The 13,199-nt window shown below is 44.0% G+C and overlaps 1 protein-coding gene across 17 annotated transcripts in view; it reads right to left on the minus strand.

Annotated features, from left to right (window-relative positions):
- Positions 1-9,471, minus strand: part of LOC144096683 (solute carrier family 41 member 1-like) — a 94,557-nt gene extending 85,086 nt beyond the window's left edge. For 15 of the 17 annotated variants that reach the window (XR_013306810.1, XR_013306811.1, XR_013306809.1 and 12 more), the window contains exon 1: positions 9,039-9,456. The gene's annotated coding sequence lies outside the window, so the exon portion shown is untranslated. Of the gene's footprint in view, positions 1-9,038 lie in introns of all 17 variants that reach the window. The other 2 variants (XM_077629524.1, XM_077629521.1) reach the window with 1 other exon arrangement.
- Positions 9,472-13,199: the final 3,728 nt, after the last annotated feature.

Consider the following 13,199-nt stretch of genomic DNA (forward strand, 5'->3'; position numbering starts at 1 on the left):
AAGAGCTACTGTTATTTTCATTTGACTTCAGTAATGATGTTATTATGCTCACAAAATAACAATGAACAGTTCATTTTCCAATGTTGTCACTGCTATTTTCTGAATCGCAACAGTCATCGCAGTGGCAGCGTATGTTTGCTCGTCAATCGCACACTGAAAAGTGACACTCTCTCCCAATTTTGCGTTTCATGTGATGACTATGAAATATTAATGGCAATCACTGGCGACATGGCCCTCTCTGTAGTTTACCAATCGCTCGATGGCAATATTTTTAACTTTATTAATTTTACTGATTTTTTGGCTTTATAAATAAAAATTGTGAGGATAATACCCAGAAGTATCATTCTGGAACCTGCTCGTGCTACTTATGCTTCAGAAATGCTAACTGATCTCTTTATTACAAATTATGATGTTTCATAAGTTGAATCAGAAGTAGTCCTTTGTGATATTAGTGACCACCTTGGTATATTTATGGCGGTTGAAAAGCCTAAAAGCTGCAAAATATCAAGGAAATCCCATGCTACACAGATTGTCTCTGAACAAAGCTTAGAGAAGTTCCAACGTGATATTGTAATGTAGGGCAGATTTCTCAGACTCTTATTCTACAGAACGCTGCAATGTTGTCGACAAACTGTTCATTGAATTTTTGAAAAAAGTGTATTCAAAGCATTTTCCATATGTAACCAAACGGCTGCCAAAACATATAAGGAAACCATGGATTACACGGGTTTTATTAAACCGAATTAAGGAAAAGAACAAAATATGCAACAGGTTTAATTAATCAAATTCAGGGACGCTGAATTGTTCATCAAATTTAAAGCCTATCGAAACAAGCTTAACAAAGATATTAGGTTTGCTAGAGATTGGTATCTCTGTGAATACTTTGAAGAATGTGACAATAATTCAGCCTTGTTATAGAAATACATAATTTCGCCAGCGAAAGCACGAGACACCAGGAGAAGATGACAGAACAAAGCTGGACTAACGCCGCTGGAGTTGTTAGTCCAGCGTTGTCCTTTGTTCTTCTTCTCCTGGTGTCTCGTACTTTCACTGGTGAAATTATGTCTGAAACACACTGACTAGACCACATGGTTACCTCGTTACTGTTATGAAAAAAACTTAATTCGCTTTTGAAGCACCCGAGAAAGGACAGCTCCATTGTGCTCACGGGGACCGCTCTATTGAGTGCTTTTAACATCTTCAGGCATGTGACAGGCATGCCTTGTGAAAATATTGCCTATCCATACGTCAATGATCACATAGAAAGCAGCCTGTTCCTTCATTCTGTTTCCGAAGCTGAGGTTATACCTACGTTTCTGGGACTTTCTAATAGCTCGGCCTGTGATGTGGATGATTTTCATATTAGGCCAGTCAGGTTTGTCATTGACATATTATCCTCTCCACTAACTTACTTAATGTGTTCTTTAAATGGTGTCTTTCCAAATAAAATTCAGGTTGCTAAAGTAGTGGTAATTAACAAGAAAGGTGATAAGAACTCCATTAGAAATTACAGATTAATTACTATTCTCCCTATTTTCCCCAAGGGGTTAGGAAAACTTATTTCTTCGTGGTTAGAAAAATTCATAGATAAAATGACATAAGAAGAAATCAGTTTGGGTTCCGGGGGCCTCGGAAGAATAAATCGACTGAACTAGCGCATCTCTATGAAAAAGAGTGCATCTTAAACAGTTTTAAAAACAACCAAATCATACTTGGTATTCTCACAGATTTCAGAAAATGTTCGTTGACTCTTTAAATCACAAATTGCTGATTAGAAAGTTAGAAATGTACAGAATTAGAGGCCTTCCACTGGAACCTTTAAAATACTGTTTTTCGAATTGTGCATAATATACAAGTATTAATGGCTTAATGGCTTTGAGTCGAATATTAAATGTGAAGTGCAGCAGGGTAGTATATTGGGACCTCTGCTTTTTAACTTATAAAGTAAAGACATAGTAAACATCAATGACAAAGCATCTTTTTTAATTTTTCCAAATTAAGACTATTCATGCATGACTGAGTAATATACAGCCCTATTTATCATCCCACCGATAGTCACCTAATGCAAAAAGATATTGACACAATAGCCAGATGGTGCGACAGATGGCTCATGCCTTCAAACCTGGACAAATGCCAACTGTTGTCGTTCTCTTGCAAACGCGCTGTAGTTCATAATTCATACAATATTAACTCAGTTCCGATTGTCCCAAGAACGTCGTATAAGTACCTTGGATTACATCTGACATCTTCACTATCTTGGGTAAACAATGTCCAGAGAATATGTTCCAGTGCATCCTGTGTCTTAGGTTGTCTCCTACGCAACCTCAAGTCAGCATCTCCCGAAGTAAAAAGCTTGCTTAGCTAACATTTGTTTGTCCCAAACTTGAATTTGCATCATCCATCTGGCATCCCTTTCAAGCCTACCTCACCGCCGAACTTGAGGCCATCCAAAACTGCGCGACCCGTTTTATCACCTCTGGATACACAAAAGAAATTAGCATCACTGTACTGAAACGTTCTATCTCCCTCCTGGCACTTGAGTCACGCCGCATCATCTCACGCCTTTGTATACTGCAGAGCTTTTACTACCATCGGACGTCAAATCACACCCTGCTGAAACCATCGAGCAGAACTTCCAGTTGCCTTAGCCACAGCCAACCCATAGCCAACATCAGGAGCCGTACTTCAGCAATGAACAGTTCTCTTTTTCCTGACGCAGTAACCCATTGGAATGCGCTGCCCAGCGACATAGTTTCATGCAATGATTGCAAATCATTTCGCGCGAAACTCACCAGTCACTTTCAGAACACGTGAACCTTTTGTTGGCCTGTATTTTTTCCTGTATTTTTTGCTTACCTTATTTGTAACCACTTGATCCTGCTTATTTTATTTTTTAGCATTTACAGTTGCAGTGTTGCGTTCATTGTGCCTATATTTTCATCATGCATGCATTTACACAAAACCAATTGTAGCCCCTCCTTATGTAATGCCCTCAGGCCTTTAAGGATGAAATAAATGAAAGGGAATTAATTTATGCAGACAACACAAGTATTTTCCTTTCCGCGAGCGACTGCAATACCCCAATAGACAAAGAAAACATTGCTTTATCTTAACTAAACAATTGGACAGAGCAAAACGGGTTAAAAATAAATGCAAATAAAAGCAAGTTGTTACTTTTCAATTAAAGAACAAACTTTTGCATAAGAAGAAAAAAATTACAAATTAATGCAGAAGAGGTTGAGATAGCTCACAAACTAAAATGTTCGGAGTTATCTTCAACGAAATGTAATGGGATCATCACAATGATAATATCATGAGAAGTGTGTTCCAGCTTAGTTTTACAGGAGTACAAAGTAGTACTTTGAGGATGCATGCATTATAAAAATTTTTGATATCTATAGTTTTCAATTGCTTTCCCGGTATAAAAAGAGCAACTTCGTCATAGTGATTACATAAAACCATTGGCCTGCCTAACACGTAGCGAAAAGCTGTACTCCATGAGACATCATTCCCCGTGGCAGATTAAAATTCCTAGGACAAATTATGGACAACAAATGATCACTTACCCGTTACCGAAATACCTAACTATGCTACATCATAAAAATACTGATTTAAGTACATCGATTCATGATCTTTTCAAGTATTTCCTATGTTTCAATGAAAAGCCTGGCTGTACATTCTTCTCTCTTTATTTTAATTATTATTATTGCAATGTGCGCATCACGCATTTTTTGTAACACTCTTTTGGTGTTACTGTGATGTCATTGCCTGAAATGTACCCGATGTTACCCTGATGCTCTTGTACATGTAGGGGCGGATGACAAGACCTAGAACAAGAGGCAAGACCTAGATCAAGAGGCAGGACCTAGAACAACTAGACCAGAAGCTCAGACACAACACTACTAACCAGTAAAAGAGCACTCAAAGGAAACGAAAGGAAAACCACAATTTGAAAGACCTTCCACCAGGGGTACCCTTTGTGACAATGAGGCACAGATGTCCTGACTAGTTTGACTGCCCAGAAATTTAGCTAGACAGGTGGGGCTGTCAGCTGCCATCCAATGAGATCACATTTTGTACTTCCACTGCAACTATCTGTTCAATCAAACCAGCAGCTCTTAACTTAGGAACTTTATCCCATACCAAACTTCGCCATGCAGTAAACGTGTGGCGAGAGTGCAAGCATCAACTTTACGCACCACATCTGGCAGGACACACATCAAAAGTATGTGATGGTAACAGAGAGTGCTTGATGCAGTAGCATGAAACACGAGCGACAACTAGCTCTTCTGCCTTTGCTTGAATGGCTGAACATTTTTCTAGCAAGCATGAAATGGGCAAGTGCAACACAAAGCTGATGACATCAGAGAGAGGCTAAAAGAGAGGGAAGTTGACTTGATTTCGGTTTGTTCCTTTTTCACAGGTGCTTGGAAGTGCTGAAAACTTGATTTTTTTCAAGACATAGTATCTTATGTTGTTTCTTTTTAACTTCTGACGCTCACTGCATACTTTTGTTGTTATGACAACACTGCGCACCGATGTGAAGCCTGTGAAGTGTTTTTGGGCATGCAATAAAGACTGCATGAATGAAAATGAGACCCTGTAAACCTTGACACTGTCCACATTCTTATTCTGTATGCTGCCTGCTCAATGCACCATCAGCATCATGATTGCATCAGCAAAGCACTGGGGCCAGTGCACATGCTGAGTTAAATTAGAGGCACGCAATGAGCAGGCGCTAATAGAGCTGCAGTTGTCACGAGCTTAGCAGCTCCAGATTACACCCAGCACAAAACTCAAACGCGTGCTGTAAATGCAGTTCCAAACAATGCACATGTGATGAATCCACACGGATTCACTACAGGCAGAAGAATTTTAATGCACAGCGTACACACAGGAAGCACGACAGGCAGTGCCCAATGTGCCTGATTTCACTGAAACATATACATGATAATTCCTGTTCTCCTGTAGCACAATCGAGCCTAATTATAACGGACGCAGTTATAACGAAAGAGGGTGGTGTTACTTCCAAAATGTGTTAGAGCAATGGGACTGTCTCTCAGATACAACGAACAAGCGTGGCCACACAACTCGGTTACAGTGAACGAGGAGGTGCCATAAACTGCACTCCAGTCAAAAACCTCTTCCTTCCTGCGGCGGCAGTGACCGAATAGCATCTCCCAGTATGCGTGACACAACCCCCCCTTCCCCCACTTTCTTTGGAAAGAACTTGGCGACTCGAGAAGGTAATAATGAAGGCGAGATGTGAACAATGCAGAAAAAACTGTTTAAAAGATGAGGCCGTCAAAATGCATTAGATTTAAGGTGATGCTTGCACTGGTATTGAGCACGGCAAGCTTTATGTTATTGTTTTACTGTACACAAGCAAGACCGACAGTGACCGACTGCTGCCATTTGTCCCTGGCAAGTCTCACAGGCCAAGGTTCTTTGCGAGATGTGCTCTCGTGCGCTACAGGCACAATACAAAGGCCTAAATGACCAGCGAAGTTTGTTTATTCAACTAGTGTGCCACTCGGGATTAGTTTAGAACAGGGGTACAAATGACGCGTGACTGTTCACAAAGTAGTTTGTTCATTTCAAGCACTATATGGCAGAAAAAAACAAAGCGACAATTGTGTGGAGCACTATGTGCCGTCCTCTCTAAATGCTGTGAGCAAACTCTTCTGCCACCAAACGCAACACGAAAGACAAGCCACTCGACAGGGCATCATATATGTGCTCTATATGTCCTATCGGCAGTGCGTCACAGCTTATGCTGAGGGTAACTGAAAAACCAGATGCTGATGTGCCGTTTAGATCTCATATGTTCGCCGCCGTGAAACTGAAAGACCGCTAGGGTGGAACTGACTGTGTGTGGAGTGCACCTCAAATTGCTGCTGTAGAGTACAGATTTAAGGACCAGAGAACAACGGAGAACATGGCAGAAGACCCTCGAGTTTCAACATACTTGAAATTGTGGCAATGTGTCATTCATGCAAAGTTGGCACGATATGAAGTCATTTAGGAGGACTTGGTTTTCGTTGATAATGACGCCGACATCGCAGAGTCCTTACAGTAATGATATATATGCACTCCTCGACAGCCAAGCATATCATGAAGATGGTGACGAGCAGGCTGACCTACCACAGCTCCCGTGAAAGCTTTTACCCCGATAAATTGTATCGAGTCCCCAAAGCAGTTTGTTAACAACATGTGTCTCGGCAAGGAAAACATGACCACGCAGGCGAGTTTGGAAAGCACGATGATGGGGTCTACATTGAAGAAGCAGACGCACACGGGAAGAAATGAACGCCCCTTGTGTCTGACTTTGTATTAATGGCCTTTAATGCTCATAGTTGTCTGTCCGTCTGCAAAATCTGTCACACTATAGCTGTCAATCAAATGACATCAACTCGATAAGAAAAAAATCCTTGTTCACGGCGAGGATTTGAACCACCATCCTTCCGTACCGCAGACTGTGCTACTTCCTGCCAACGCATAAACTCAGAAGAAAAATTGGATGCAGTTGCCCTCGATGTTCCTTTCGGTAAAAATATTCTTATTTGCTGATATACCTATACGAAATGTTTTATGTGCATTAGAAATAATTTTATGACTACTCTCACCAAATTTCCCTGTTATATTTCCAGAAAATTGTTTTCTAATACACATTTTTTCTCTGAATCTTGTGAAAAGGCTGAACAGTTAAAAAAATATGGCAAAAGCTGGTTCAACATTCACAGTGTTCTTACTGGCATGCTATAGGTCAAGACATTCTAAGAAGTTTTTTTTGCAAAGCACAAATTTTTGTCTAGAATTTTTGGAATGCACTGTCTGTTGGCATACTTATGGTTCATGGGGGTTTAACGTCCCAAAGCGACTCAGGCTATGAGGGACGCCGTAGTGAAGGGCTCCGGAAATTTCGACCACCTGTGGCCGTTGGCATACTTAAGAGTGAGAATAAAATCTCATACAAGAAACTTAAAATGCACAAATTTGAGAAACAAAGAATGTTTTGACCTGCACTACAGCCATAGGAATGGAAGAAAACAAACGGGGTCAAGCTAGATAAAAAAGTCTTGAAGATATGTGCTCTGCAAGATGAGTATCTAGGCAGAAAACCATAATGATGAAAAACATCCACTGCTCTAGTGTTTCCCCACAATGCAGAGACACTGTGGCTCTAGAAACAATATTTTAGAGTACTTCCCAATAGATTTAAGCAATGAAACTATGGGACAGCATAACAAACGAGGCACATAAGCAGATACAACAATTTTTAAAAATCAATTTTCTTGGGAATTTTTGGCATTTCAAAGACACTTCCTTCTGGCTCTCAGCAACTAGTTCACGAAGAAAGCTTTCTTGCCATTACGTGCACGTCTTTGCTGACAAGTTTATAGAGAAGAATGTGAAATAGCATCAACAAGGAACCACTGCAACTCCACCAACAAGGAGCTGTGCTTGCTGTGCTGTTTAGCAACAGTTATGAGCCGAGATGACTGGTGTGAGAATATGTCGGCAAAACAGCGCAAGGGCAAGGAGGTATGAAGAGGACATTCTTGTCTTTCACTTCGCTCTATTCCTGCTCCCTAACTACACGCCCCCCATGCTTCTTATCCTTCCTTGAAATGGACAGCAATTCTTGTTGTGACGTCCTGTTTCTTCCTTTTCTGCACAGCAACTGGTTTCATCTCCTTCCCACTTCACTTTCCCTCTGCCATCTCCCACACAATGTTAGAGGCCATTTTCGTTATTCAGCCTACTCTACAGCACACTACTCACCTCTGGTGTCTCGTACCTTTGCAGTGTGGCGCCAACTTCCCACAGAAGCTGTTTCGAGTTCGTAGTGTGTTCAGCCTGAGAGTTGCCTTTGTCTCCAGACTACATGCTACAGCCAGTGTTGTGTGTGAACAGCAGTTATTTCTACTGAGAGAGTAGTGAAAGTGCCTTTTACTGAGCTCTGAACCTTTGTATGTGTGTTCTCCAGTTTCCTCGTTTTCATGATTCTTTTTGTCTTTCGCATAAGTTCTCACCTTCCCTCTTATACTTTGGTGGCTTTCACAGCTGAACATAGTGGTTGCAGGATTGAATCCTGTCTGTATTTTGATGAAGGCAAAAAGCAAACAAATGTGCGTGTTGTGCGATGTGAGTGCCTGTCAGTGAAAGGCAGGTGCACTGAAATTCATCCGGGGCCGCCCACTACATCGTTGCTCATAACCCAAATGCATCCTTTGGGCATTACGGCCAACATACTCATGGTCACTGTTGTTGTACTTTGCACAGTTAAAAATAAGAGTAAGTCAACACTCATGTTGTGCCAGCCTCTTCCTGCGTCCTATCCCCATGCCATTTCCTTCGCATAAAATGGTGTGGCAGCTCAGCTGCTAGGGTGCTTAGCAGTTTGGCGCAAATTTATATGGCTTAAATTCCTGGCTCCACCAGCCACATTTCGACGCCATATCACAGCATTTCACTGACATTCTGATGCACAGAGCCCAAGGTAATAAAATTAATGGTGCTTTCATGGCCTGGGCAACATGCATTTATTAATGAACCGGGCGTTGTGGCCATCCCTTAACTTGCAGCAGCTATTCCAAAGATACAATGATCGCTTGAACAAAGTGTGCATACCAAGTGGTAATGCCGAAATTCACCAATGCAGGAAGGCCTGACGCCTGATTTACTCGTTGTTTTAATGTCCTGCCAACGAAGGCCGATTCACCAATTGGGGTTTCCCTTTGCAGTTCCCCCAGAAGGGAGAACACATGAACGGAACGTCGCGCTGGGATGCCGCGAAGAGTACAGTGAGCAAAGCGAAAGCGACAGGCGCGCGCAGCAAGCGGAAAGCGCCCTGCTCGGCCGCGGACGTCTGCCGAAGGCCCGCATCGCGCCAACGCGGCGAAAAGCGCACGACAGTAATCGCACAACAGCTGCCAACGAACGGTGGCCAAGGAACAACAACGTCGCAGCCGCTGCCACGCACACACCGAGGCGAAAGAACACACACCAAACAACCAAGGATCGCGGCTACTCACTTTGGCCGGGCATCGTTAGTACCGTTGAAAGGCGTCCTAGGCGTGCAGGGTGTTACGAAGGGCAAGTGCAGGCAGCGGCAATGCTGCCACGGAATCGTTCAAGGCGCAGGAAACGCCTCAGAGACTGCACGATTCACCACGGCCGCCTATTTGCAGCAAGGTGAAAAATCCTCGCAGCGACGACAGCTGCATAATGCACTTTCGAGCAACAACTGTTACGCGTTCACACCGTGTCACGGCAGCCGTGGCAATGTCTAAACCATATGGGACAATGCGATTAGGGTCTCCTCACCTAGCACGACTCGTGGATCACCTGTTGATCGTTCTCGATGCAATGCCGACAGATCACTCGGCAAAGGACACCCGCCCGCCCACACCGCAAAAAAAGCGGCTGCTGTTGCTGCTGAATGGCTGGATTGTCTTGTTTGGCTTTTGTTTATTGAAATGACGTCATTTTTAAAGTTTATCGCTCTTACACCAAATGTTAACAATGTTGCGCTGCTCAACACCAACAATACAAATAATGAGCGTAAAATTAAACGGAGAAACTTTGTTTTGCAAATTTGCAGTGTTGCCTAGCAACGCGTACAACGTCTGTGCGCACGACGACGTGATCTTGAACCGGAAAAGGTATGCACACGACGCGACCTTAGCGCCCGCAGCGCGAGTCATTAGACTCGGTCTGTGCGCACGACATCGTGATCTTGAACCGGAAAAGGTATGCACACGACGCGACCTTAGCGCCCTCAGCGGTGGTGGCGGCGGCGCGCGCTCGAAGAATGTTCGGCTCGGTCGCCGGCCGCCACGACTACTCGATTAAAATCGGCGGCCGGACGTACTACTGCTTGGCGCGCCGTCGTGAGCTGCTGCTGGCGTTGCAATCTGTAAATAAAGCGATGTGCGGTGGCAATTCTTTTCCGCTTTTACGGGGGTACCCGAATTGCTGGCAGCGAGATTCGTGACAGTTGCGCTGAAAAGCACAACGCCGTGCTCGTGCCGTATTGCCCGAATCAGAATTAACTGACATCCCTTCGCTGTTGAAGAATGTTTGGCTCGGCCGCCGCAACGCCGTGCTCGTGCCGTATTGCTCAGAGTCAGAACTGACACGCCTTACAACAGTAATATACCCCGACCCTAATCGTCGTCGGGCTGACTCGCGCGCGGAACTCGATCTTAGGTTGGTGCTCCTTATCACGTTTAACAGCAGTCATAGACTCTACGACAGCAACTTATAACTGTTTTTCTAGCAGTGCTACATTCTCTGTTCGGTGAAGTGGCTGCCTGGTGGAATCGTGGAGCCATGTGAAGTACTGCTATTTTAAGTTTTGAAGACTGTCACATAAGTTCTAGTAGTTCGCAATGAAAAAGCATAGGCATGCGAGGAAACAGTGGTAAAGTAGAACTACAATTTTCCGGAAATTATCAGAGGTAACAGTAATAATTATTTCTTTCCATTAAGTAAAAGTGCAGTGTGTGGCATAATAAGTCGTAACCGAAACTCCTGTACGTGCCCGGGGGGGGGGGGGGGGGGGGTCCAAACTCAATTTGCATGTATCCGGCTTTCGTAAGTCCGCTGCTGCTGCGGCCGATTATGTTTGCAAAGGAAAATTCGATGTGCACAAGGAAGCGGGCAACCATCACGGCGCTGAGCGCACCCGCGATCGATCAGTATATATATCGCCAGCATGGGCAGCGGTAGCGGCACACAACGCCGAGACGTCCGGCCGCCGATTTGAGTAACGTGACTGCGTCGAGAAAGCAGTCTCCGCGACCGCCCGTGAGCCATGTTTGGCGCCGGAGTAGGGGGCACGGGCTCGACAGCAGGCAGCCGAACCCGAACAGGATGGATGATCGATGGATACGGCTGAACCCGTTACATCGGGCGGTGGCTCAATTAAGCCACCTAGTTATGTCTTGTGAAATTTTACTCCTGTCTTGCTTTTAGCCACCAATCAGATAACCTTCGCTTGGTTACTTCTAACCTCTTAAAATCCACTTTCCCTTCACTATCCCTAAACCCCAATGCCTTGGATATTAAGTCAGCCCCGCTGCCTTCCACTGTAGGGTGAAGCCCTTTACAGAAAAGTATCAAGTGTTCAGCCGTTTCCTCCTCCTCTCCGCACGCAATGCACAAAGTGTCTATCTCCTGGTACCTGACTCTATACGTCTTAGTCCGCAAAACTCCAGTCCTGGCCTCAAACAACAAAGAACTTCCCCTACAATTATCATAGATATTTTCTTTGACAATTTCCTGTTTAAAGGTCCGGTATGTTTCCAGTGCCGATTTCGTCAGCATCCCTGTTTTCCACAAAGCTCTCTCTGTTCCTTTAACCTTTTTCTTAACCGATAATTGCTGATTTGCCCCCTTACTGCTGTCCAGATATTTGCTTGTCAATTTACTAGTTCGCTTTCTCCATTTCGTGGCAACATTCTTTATATACAGGTATCTGAAAACTTTCCTAGCCCACCGCTTTTCCTCCATCTTTCTCAATCGTTCCTCAAATGCTATCTTACTGCTAGCCTCTCTGCTCTCGAAAGACGCCCATCCTAGAGTCACTAAATACAGACTTGGAGTACCGGCACTCTTTTCTCCTATTGTTCTATGCCGCCGCCACGATCATTGGTCAGTTTGCATCACGTGATATTTGTTTACACTGCGACGATTCACAAGCGTTTGCGGGCAGGTGGGCTAGAAACGCTGATTGGTCAAACAAAATGTGACGTCACGTTTAAAACGTTACGTGACGTCATGGCCACGTGACTTTTAATGACGTCATGTTTGGTTGGGAAGAGACATATTTTCCCTAGATTTTTCTCGGAATTCCCCACGTTTTTGACAGCGCGCGCGGGTTCAAAAAGCGCACCTGATGCGCCGCGCTTTCACACACTGCATGCGCGTTTCTATATTTTTGTTATATATGATATCCTTGAACTGCTGGTGTATTATTTTAGTGCGCTCGAACGGCGCGCTTCGTTGTGCATTTATTATAATCGCCACTGCCTGGCGGACCCGATACAGCTTTTGCAGACCTGAGAGGTTAAACACGTACTATCCATGCAAAGCCACGCAAATGCGCCTACAGGTGGCCACGCCCGTCTATCAGCGCTCCGTCGAGTGCCTGCATTTACAATCGAGTGCTGTAGGACTATGAACCTGACCTAGAGCATACATATTATAATTTTTCCTTGTATTCTACATTCGCTACATGCAGGAGACTACACTCATAGCTTTCGTTAGTGCAGAAATTTCGTACAACCGTGTCAAAATTTGGCGGTCCGGTTTTGTTCTACACGACGTTTTGGAGGAGAAAAGCATTGGGTCTTTGAAGGACGACAGTCTATATAAACTCCTATTCACTGTGTCGTCGTACCTATCGTAATTAATGACGACATATAAAGGCTTTTGATACAACTCTCGTGATTTAAAACAAAACTGTTCGTTTCACTAACCCGCGAAAAAATATTGCGCGCAATCATTCGCCACAGCCCGTTGCTGCGTAATTTTTGTTTTGTGCGGATTTTCTTTTATAATATGACAGCTGCACGCGATAGCTTATATATATGGTTGCGCAGCCGACCACTGCAGGTACCAGTAAACACGTACCCCGTTTAGAATGAATTTAAAAACGCGGTCGGGAGTTGGAATTATTTGTCCGGGACGCTGCGGTCAAAGTTCGCAGTTTTGAAAATTGAAACACGGAAATTTTTGCGCATAGCTAGTCACTCTTGCATAAGTAAATATCTTATTCCTACCCATCATCCCCTTGTCAAAACACATATATTAATGAGAAAAACGACCCATTTGATGCAATTAATTTCACAGTCCTACAGGGTGGGTTCCACAACAAAGAGAGCAACGGGAGTCGTACTTTATTTACAAATTTGTAACAATTCCTCACGGCATTATTGAAAGTCCGCGTTTATTGACCTCCATCGCCCCTTTCAGAGCCAGTGCTGACCTTAGGAGTGCCGGCGCGTCAAACCTCGGTCGTTTGTCGCCAGCGGCATCTTTTTCAAACTTCGCTGCCCGTCCGCTTACACAAAGCTCTTAATTCATCCCCCACCCCTGTCTTCCCAGTTCGACGTACCACCTTGTCGAGCGGGGTGCAATTGAAGAACCAAGAACCCTTGATTAAATGCTCCTGCCATTAACCTTTACCC

This window comes from Amblyomma americanum, chromosome 7, assembly GCF_052857255.1.
Source record: "Amblyomma americanum isolate KBUSLIRL-KWMA chromosome 7, ASM5285725v1, whole genome shotgun sequence".
Classification (NCBI taxonomy): Eukaryota; Metazoa; Arthropoda; class Arachnida; order Ixodida; family Ixodidae; genus Amblyomma; species Amblyomma americanum.